General features: G+C 40.9%; 1 long non-coding RNA gene across 1 annotated transcript; it reads right to left on the bottom strand.

Annotated features, from left to right (window-relative positions):
* Window positions 1-556: 556 nt before the first annotated feature.
* Window positions 557-9,607, bottom strand: LOC123729878 (uncharacterized). Its single transcript, XR_014382403.1, has 3 exons — window positions 9,381-9,607; window positions 3,553-3,760; window positions 557-1,776 (listed from the first exon to the last, which is right to left on the bottom strand). It is a non-coding gene; the product is annotated as an uncharacterized LOC123729878 (long non-coding RNA).
* Between the last annotated feature and the right edge of the window lie 747 nt (window positions 9,608-10,354).

The following is a 10,354-nucleotide window of genomic DNA, read 5'->3' as shown; positions in this document are numbered from 1 at the left end:
AGGCTTACGCCTATCTTTGCACGTGTCTGATACTTTGTATGTATGCCCTCGCGAACGCATAATCAATTGAAGAGTTTGTCTTGGGTCATTATTACCTGCTGCAGAGCCATCTGTTAGCCAAGTCATACTGAGGCCTGTGCCAGGTAGCTCACGTGTTGGAGTGCATTGCAATCTGGAGGTATGTACTATAGCACTGGGTGAGTTGATGGAGGGATGGGAGAGAGGGGGTACTGCCAGATGGTCAGGTACACCACCCTCTTCACACAACCTAATGGGCCCAGGCATATTTAAGAGTACCAGGACTAAATATAATGACTCTCAGCATCAACTCAATGAAGCGGCAGCTTGAGAACTTGCTCTCATACTAACTGTGATGAACTATATCGAGGACTTATTGTGAGGCATATGTTATAGCGCAGTCTTGGCTTGCAATAATTATACTGTATGCACGTTTTACTATATATGACGCATAATTGGAATAGCAAGTAATTGGACTTTTCGATAAGCCATTGTAATACGTGAAACATGTTTCTTAGAAAGAATCGGAGTTGTTTATTTGGTCTTCATGTGAATAGAACAGAAGTAATAACATTCAAAGCATTAAACATATTTTCTCTATGATATCTACCTTGACAGCTACCTTTCACAGTGCATCATACATACAATATGTGTGACATCTAACATGAAGGGCATGCAGGCTGTTCAGTGTAGCCTAGGTTATAATGAGTGACATCCAACTGATGGGACTAGTGCAGACATAGAACAGTGTCTGATGAATGTGACTTCAGGGAGCTGTGATGCACTCAGAATTAGCTGACCTTTGGTCTGTATAACACCACAAGGACTCATGTCACCTCCACGTCTGAGACACCGCAGGTGATGACCAATTACATATCTAGTTTACACGTCAACCCCACACACACAGTTCAGGTCTTCATGTCCACTGAGGAAATCAAAGGAATATATAGGTAACTGCAAAAATAAAGGAAACACTTGAGTTAATAGGGGATACAAAGTATATTGAACACAGGTACTTCCACACAGCTGTGGTTCCTGAGTTAATTAAGCAAAGGAATAAACAGGTAACTGCCAAAATAAAGGAAATAATTGAGTAAATGAGGGATACAAAGTATATTTAACACAGGTGCTTCCACACAGGTGTGGTTCCTGAGTTAATTCAGCAATTAACATCCCATCATGCTTATGGTCATGTATAAAAATGCCCAGTTGCTCATTATTTTGGCTACCATGGCTAGAAGTAGTGATTTCAGTGACTTTGAAAGAGAGGTCTCAAAGGAGCATATGGGGTTTAAAGTGTGTGTGTGTGTGCATCAGTCTCCAGATCTCAACCCAATTGAACACTTATGAGAGATTCTGGAGCAGCGTTTTCCACCGCAATCAACAAAACAACAAATGATGCAATTTCAAGTTGAATAATGAAGTTGCATCCCTACAATATAGATCCAGACACTTCTAGAATCTATGCCAAGGTGCATTGAATCTGTTCTGGTTGCTTGTGGTGCCCCAACGCCCTATAAAGACACTTTATGATGGTGTTTCCTTTTTTTTGGCAGTTACCTGTGAAAAGAAAGTGAAAAGAGAAAGGCCCACCTGTAGCATCAAAAATAACCTTCATTATTTCCTTGTGTTTTTAGAAATACTTTTTTGACAGGCAGTGTGATCATCATCATTATGTCACACAAGGGAAAGACCTCATTTTGAACAGCAGAAGGTGACATTCGGTTTGTGTGACAGTCGTAGGTGATAATGAGGGATCTGTGTTTGGGAGGAAAAGAACACCAGCGTGATACATACTTGATATACAGCACCAGTCAAAAGTTTGGACATACCTATTCATTCCAGGGTTTTTCTTTATTTTTACTATTTTCTACATTGTAGAATAACATTAAAACTATGAAATAACTCATATGGAATCATGTAGTAACCCAAAAAGTGTTAAACAAATCAAAATATATTTGAGATTCTTGATGACAGCTTGCACGCGATTGGCATTCTCCCAACCAGCTTCAAACAGCTAGTCACCTGGAATGCATTTAAATTAGCAGGTGTGGCTTGTTAAAAGTTAATTTGTGGAATTTCTATCCTTCTTAATGTGTTTAGGGCCAATCAGTTGTGTTGTAACAAGGTAAGGGTGGTATACAGAAGATAGCAATATTTGGTAAAAGACCAAGTCCATATTACGGCAACAGCTCAAATAAGCCAAGAGAAATTAGGTCATCATTACATCATTACTTCAAGCCATGAAGGTCAGTCAAAATGGAAAATGTCAAGAACTTTGTGCAGTTTCTTCAAGTGCAGTCGCAAAAACTGGCTCTCATGAGGACCGTCACAGGAAAGGAAGATCCAGAGTTACCTCTGCTGCAAAGGATAAGTTCATTAGAGTTACCAGCCTTAGAAATTATAGCCCAAATAAATGCTTCACAGATTTCAAGTAACTGACACGTCTCAACATCAACTGTTCAGAGGAGACTGCGTGAATCAGGCCTTCATGGTTGAATTGCTGCAAAGAAACCACTACTAAAGGACACCAATAATAAGAAGAGACTTGCTTGGGCTAAGAAACACGAGCAATGGACAGTATACCGATGAGTCCAATCTGATGAGTCCAAATTTGAGATTTTTGGTTCCAACAGCCGTATCTTTGTGAGACACAGAGTAGGTGAACGGATGATCTCCGCATGTGTGGTTCCCACCGTGACGCATGGAGGAAGTGGTGTGATGGTGTGGGGGTTTATTTGCTGGTGACACTGTCTGTGATTTATTTAGAATTCAAGGCACACTTAACCAGCATGGCTACCACATCATTCTGCAGCAATACACCATCCCATCTGGTTTGCGCTTAGTGGGACTATCATTTGTTTTTCAACAGGACAATGACCCAACACACCTCTAGGCTGTGTAAGGGCTATTTGACCAAGAAGGAGAGTGATGGAGTGCTGCATCAGATGACCTGGCCTCCACAATCACCTGACCTCAACACAATTGAGATAGTTTGGGATGAGTTGGACCGCAGAGTGAAGGAAAAGCAGTCAACAAGTGCTCAGCATATGTGGGAATTCCTTCAAGACTGTTGGACAAGCATTACAGGTGAAGCTGGTTGAGAGAATGCCACGAGTGTGCAAAGCTGTCATCAAGCCAAAGGGTGGCTACTTTGAAGAATCTGAAATATTTGTTTAACACTTTTTTGGTTACTACATGATTACACATGTGTTATTTCATAGTTTTGATGTCTTCACTATTATTCTACAATGTAGAAAATAGTAAAAATAAAGAAAAACACTTTAATGAGTAGAGTGTGTCTAAACCTTTGACTGGTACTGTATTTAGATCACTTTTCTTGTGTATGTGAGTGTGACTTTCAACAAACAGGAACTTGATCATATTTGAGCCATGTGGATGGGGAGGGGAGCCAAGCATGTGATTATGACTTAGGAAACAACTTTACAAGCAAGTGTATTGGAGGTCACCTTTATCTATAGCTTATCAAATACACAAATTGCCATCTGAAAATGTGCAGGGGAGTAAACAAACCCTAGGTCCTGTTTGAAAGAGGGATGCTTCGTGCCACATATTCCTGCATGGATTGATCCCCTGGCCAGGCATGGAACTTGTGTCAGGTGAAGGGATGGGGTGGAGAGGAAGGTTGTGGTGGAGGATGTTTGGGATGTGTCACATTGTCAGCCAAGGAGCCTGGGCGAGAAGGAGAGGTGGAGGGCATTATCCGGCTAAATGAAAAAGCCTGTGGAACATGGAACGAAAGGTTGTTGTTGTGCAAGTCCTCAGGTCATAGGAAAGGTCACTCATCACGAGTTTGGCTATATCTATTTAATGTTAAATTATTTTATCTTCCTCTCATGTCACCTTAGTCCATTAAAGGAGCATTCAGTGTGTAAAATGTGGGTTTGTAAAAGATGAACGGTATAGACAGCAGCATACCTCGGGATGTAAAGCTACCGGTAATTTAACAAAGTTACCAGAACATTCAGTAATTTTGGTAATTAACATGTGACAATCTATTGTAACTTTGATCATTTATACTTGAACAAAAGTATAGACTGTTCCTTTTTTTATACGTGTCCATATTGTCCATGAGTTTCTAGTGGAGAGACGATATCGTTCAAGAGAAAATAGCCTAATTTTATTTTTAAAAAGCATCTAATCAACAATGGCATCATTTTTTATTAATTGCAACTAAAAACACCAGTGGTATTCACTAAGTTGATGGTTTATCTTCTTTAATTATGTTATATATTTTACAAGTGATAAGGCCACACGGAATGCCAGAGATAATTACAGACACCTGTGGTCATCTGATGTACCCAAAAAGGTCACTAGTTGTTTTGTGATACATTTCCCAAAACCTTGAAAGTTACCAAAATTCTGGTAGTATACTGGTGAACTTAGAATGTTACCAGTAATATACCCTCCCTTCGCAACCCTAAGCATACCAGTTCCAGGTGCAGTTTTATATACAGTAAAGCCCATTTCTCCTTACATAGTGTCAGTGTCAGTGTAGTGGAGATGAGAAATAGAGTCAATCGCAGGACACTGAACTGAGTAAAATATATGTATTTACTCTTAGAAAAGCTCATCAGTCAAAATCCACGCAGGTGTAACCGATGTGAAATGGCTAGTTAGTTAGCGGTGGTGCGCGCTAATAGCATTTCAATCGGTGACGTCACTCGCTCTGAGACTTGAAGTAGGGTTTCCCCTTGCGTTGCAAGGCCCGCGGCTTTTGTGGCGCGATGGGTAACGATGCTTCGTGGGTGTCAGTTGTTGATGTGTGCAAGGGTCCCTGGTTCGAGCCCAGGTTGGGGTGAAGAGAGGGGCGAAGAGAGGGACGGAACCTACACTGAAATGTAAGTCGCTCTGGATAAGAGCGTCTGCTAAATGACTAAAATGTAAATGTAAATGTACACTGTTACACAGGGATAAAACAAATATGACAAACACAACTAACACGACCAACAGTAAAATAATAACGCACAAAATATCATGATAACCAGTTTAAATAGGGAAATAATCATAACGAAATGGGAACCAGGTGTGAACAATCAAGACATAACAAATGGACAAAGAAACATGGATCGGTGGCAGCTAGAAAGCCGGTGACGATGACCGCCGAACGCCGCCCGAACAAGGAGAGGCACCAACTTCGGCGGAAGTCGTGACACATAGTGGACTGACTGAAGTGACGGGGATCTTCACCGTCTGTAGCTTCATGAAGTTATTTGACAGAATCATTACAGCCTACCAGAAAAATAACGCTACTACACAAGGCAAATGATTTGTGCATGCTGCTCACAATGTAAAATATGCTACAGCAAATGGATGTGGTTGGTGTGTTAAATTCAAACAGTGACATGAAAAGCAAGTGTTAGAGGTCTTAATCAAGCTTACAATACAGTCTTGTTTTACACTTCCAGCCATTAGTCACAAAGTTATTGGAAAGAAACACTCCCCTCCATCACGTGATGTTATAGATATGTTATGAAAGCTTGTTAGTCTAATTCGGGTCTTAATGATCTGAGTGCCAATGGTAATTTGCTGTGGATGGTAAAAGCCAGGCTCAATTATGCTTCCAGCTTTTAAAACAGACACGTCTCATCCCACAATTGACTCCATATACAAATGTGCACAATAACGTTCATTGTGGTTTGCAGCCTGATAGATGGACTTAATAACCCTTACCTCACATTAGGACAGCTCAAATGGATGTTTCTGTTGACTCAAAGTTGTTCTCTCTCCAATCAGAATGTAATGGAGGGAATTCATTGATCTGATTTCCATGTAATGCTGCTGTTGCTGTTTTTCTCAGAAACACAGTATTTATCTCTCTGATAATATTTATATCTCTGAGCTACAGCATCACTTCCACCTCTGTTTATTGATCTGGACACACAAATGAAGCATCGCTCATTGAAGGAGCCTTGTTGCACAAAGAACACAGCAGCCTGCATCCATTCTGTAATGAGGAGTAAAACACTCAACAAACCACTCCCATATTGAGGTACAGTAAAATCATAGAATGGGATCTTGAATGGACTTAGTATTAGGCCTTCCTATTGGTAAGAAATGCCTCCCACTCCTATTGAGTGAAATGTACTTTTCAAGGCAACTCATTCCTGCAGGCTATACCTCATTGATAAGATCATTATTTTTACCTTCATCACAAAGCTCCCTGTCTCTGTGAATGCAACAACAAAAAATCTGTAGATATATATATATATATATATATATTTAAATATAATGCACATAACATCTAATCATTTTCTATAATCATTTCATGATGGTATTTCTCTGTGCATGTATTCAGTGTGTACAAGAAACTACTCTAGGCTCGATAGAAATCAAATGAAACGCTCGATACCCATAAGAGAAATACCAACCAATGAGAGGGGTGTGACCTGTTGATTTGAAAGTAACGTGTTTTAAATAGGCTTTCTCCTGAGTTAAGAGCAGGAAAATGTACCCAGATGTGAGAGAGAGGAAATGGGCTTAGTGCATGTTATTGTTTCCTTGTCTGGACATGGCCCCATGTACATTGAGATTTAATTCAGGAGAGATCCATAAAGCAGAATTCTTTCCTCAACACCCTCGGGATGGCATATTTTATTCATGAGCACTATAAAAATAAAGGTTTGCTCTGATAAACCCAGGGCAAGTAACATATTCTGAGAGCTAGGCCAGATGCTGGTTCTAAATTGATACTAACAACACAGCACAGCAGCCATGCTTCCAGCCATTTCTCCAGAGTGGTTCAGGGTTAGTTCCAGCCACTATTGACCCACGGTAGTTCATGACCAAGCATATAAGCATATACTTGCTATACTTACAATTGGCATTTGTGTCTGTCAATTAAATATATATGCTACTGTTTTATTTGTCTACCACCGTATTGCACTGTATTTGCAACAGCATTGGCAGTGCTAATTGCTTACCGTGCTGTGCAGAGACTTGTAGGTGCTCAATGGGAATAATTTGCTAATGTGTTCCTCGTCACATTTTCCAGTTTCTTTGCCCTTCTGTGAAACGTGCAACAGCTGAACTGATTGACAGCTGGCGTCATGTTCTGTAACTACAGCATCTGACAAGGTTGTGTCAGATGAGAATTGTCAGGACTGTGCTGGGAAATATTTACTGTCTTTTTTTTGTCCTCTCTCTATTCCTCCCTTTCTCACCCACATTACATGCCTAAACACAACACCCTACTGCACACACGCACACATGCACTCGCACACTTCAATTGATTATTTAATGACGAAGGCTGCAGAAGAAAGAACATTCTTTCCATCTCTGTCATTGGCATCTTGGGGGGGGGGGGGCATTTGAAGTCAGAAAAAAAGCAAAAGAAGAGTTTTATTCTCAGCATCCCAATGTTATTCTTCCCTCTCAAAACACTGACCGACAAATAGTCTATGGTGTGCCATGAACATCAACCACAGAGTGCTATCAGGACGTTACGCAATTTAAGAACTTATATGCTAAGGCTACTACACATATACTGTACACCGAGTGTACAAACCATTAGGAACACCTGCTCTTTCCATGACATTGACTGACCAGATGCATCCAGGTGAAAACTAGGATCCCTTATTGATGTCACTTGTGAAATCCACTTCAATCAGTGTAGATCTAGGGGATGAGATAGGATTTTTAAGGCTTGAGACAATTGAGACATGGATCATGTATGTATGCCATTCAGAGGGTGAATGGGCAAGACAAAAAGTGCCTTTGAACGGGGTATGGTAGTAGGTGCCAGATGCACCGGTTTGAGTGTGTCAAGAACTGCAACGCTGCTGGGTTTTTCACACTGAACGGTTTCCCCTGTGTATCAAGAATGGTCCACCACCCAAAGGACATCCAGCCAACTTTACACAGCTGTGGGTAGCATTGGCGTCAACATGGGCCAGCATCCCTGTGGAACACTTTCAACACTTTGTAGAGTCCATGCCCCAACGAATTGAGGCTGTTCTGAGGGCAAAAGGGGGTGCAACTCAATTTTACGAAGGCGTTCCTAAAGTTTTGTACACTTAGTGTATATTCTGTATACTCTTAGATTTGTTTCTTGTTGTGTAACTTCTGCAGGAATGATGATTAATGATGATTATTTATGCTAGAAATGCCACGGTAAGGCCAATGTGATGCCATTGGAAAGCGTTGGCAGAAGACTGACAGTTAGTTGTGGTGTCCTTGATATCCTGTCTTCATGCCTGCCGTGGGCAATCAGGTGATCACATATTGACAGCTACATTCAACATGGCGGTTGTCTCGTTTGATTTCAATCAGAATGACTAACGACTGCAATGCATAGCTCATACATATGAACGCAAATTGCAACACCAACTTGCTTGGCAGCATTTGTGCTTATGCAGGTATTTAGCAGGTTATGTCGGTGTCTTGACATTTAAACAAGAACCAGCAATTATGGCACCAAAATGTTAAATAAAATATTAATGATAAAGAAAGTGGCTTTATTTTTTGTTGTTGTGATACTGTTTTAAATGCTAAACGTGCGTTTGTATAGGGACCCTTACCATGTGAGGTGTCAATCTAGCATCCGTCATGTAAAAGTCAAAACCGTATTAGAATGGATGGCTTTGCCTAAAAGATGAAAGGCGTTAAATCGTGGGTGTTTCTGTGATTAAATGTCAGCTGTCACTCTGCATGGGAGAGCTGCTGGTTCCCTTCACCACCTACAGGAGGCTATGCCAGTCCACATGGGGTAAGGCTGGGTGGAGAGAGAGTATGTGTGTGTGTGTGTGTGTGTGTGTGTGTGTGTGTGTGTGTGTGTGTGTGTGTGTGTGTGTGTGTGTGTGTGTGTGTGTGTGTGTTTGCGTGTGTGTGCTCTGAACTACTGGGAAATGAGGTTCAGTATTAAAATGAACTTTGTCCGTTGGTAGAGTGGAAATCTTTTATCTGCATCCGTGCAGAAATAATGGAAGTTTTGTGGAGCATTCAAGATTGATCTGGGGAAACTCTCAGGCGATGTCTATGCTCCATTTGGGAACGATTTACCTTGACTACAGATCCCTAACACATTTATTAAACATATATAAGCATGTCATGAACGTGTTATAACAGGTCCCAACCGCATTATTAAAGGTTAATTAAATATATTCATAGCATATCTCTAGCACATTCATGTCATGCTATGCAAGAGTTCAAATGTAGTACTGTATCTAAATAGATACATAATTACAATGAAATAGTAGAGTCATCAGTATGGCTATTTTCAAAAGTGTGCATCTGCTATACAAGTGTTAGTGAATATGCCAAAAGGCCAAACAATGTTATGCTGATATATAGCCTGTACCAGCCCCATTTCCCCCACTGGCCTGTATAGGCCTGTGACTTACCTTCTGCTTCTTATTCTCACTGAGGTCAATGGTGCATGAAGATCCCCACAGGGTTTAATCCTCATGGTAAATTGATCAAATCATGTAGTTGAGGGTCATATCATAACTCTCTCGTAACTTATTAACAGTCCTCCTCCACATCACAATTAAGTTGGTCATACTGTTCTGTAACGCACACATGAAAGGTCCACTGGTGTACTGGACACCCCGGCAGCCCCCGCAAAGCAGGGAGGGGGACCACAAACTCTGGGGGCGCAAGCGCCTGTCATCGGTCTATTTTTTTAATGTAATAATTCATTTTGACAGTAACCCTCCAAAAAGTCATTCATTCATAAACCTTCGGGCAGCAGGTGGCCTAGTGGTTAGAGCGTTGGACTTGTAAATGAAATGTTGCAAGCTGACAAGGTAAAACTCTGTTGTTCTGCCCCTGAACAAGGCAGTTAACTCACTGTTCCTAGGCTGTCATTGAAAATAAGAATTTGTTCTTAACTGACTTGCCTAGTTAAATAAAGGTAAAAAAAATTCCATATGTACTATGAAGTTAAGTGTTTGTTACTTGGGCTTCAGGAATGTGACTGAAAAAGTGCCCCAGGTCTTAAAATATAGAAAAATTAACTGTTTGGAAGTACAAGGGAGATATTGGCGAACAAATGCCATGGTCAAGACTACGACGGCGCCATTGCTGTGAGTGGAGCGTACTGATGTTTTCAAAAGCTCATATCAGGCCAATAAATTGGTGATCATACAGATGATCATATTTTGCGGACAACAATTCTTGAGGGCTTGAACCAAAAAAGCGGTTAGCGATTTTCGTTCATACTGGTGAGTTTGAGTTGTTTGGTTACAATATCAACAGTCCCTTATCTCTGGTATATCTTGGAATGCATCAGTCAAGTCTAAATTGTGCTCAGTCCAATAGACATGTATAGCACAATGTCTCAGGAAAGACTGTCTGGGTTGGCAATACTCAGTGT

The sequence above is a fragment of the Salmo salar genome, chromosome 23, assembly GCF_965601325.2.
Source record: "Salmo salar chromosome 23, fSalSal1, whole genome shotgun sequence".
In the NCBI taxonomy this organism is placed as follows: Eukaryota; Metazoa; Chordata; class Actinopteri; order Salmoniformes; family Salmonidae; genus Salmo; species Salmo salar.
The sequence above is the reverse complement of the archived record's forward strand: the minus strand, read 5'-3'. Positions and strand labels throughout refer to the sequence as shown.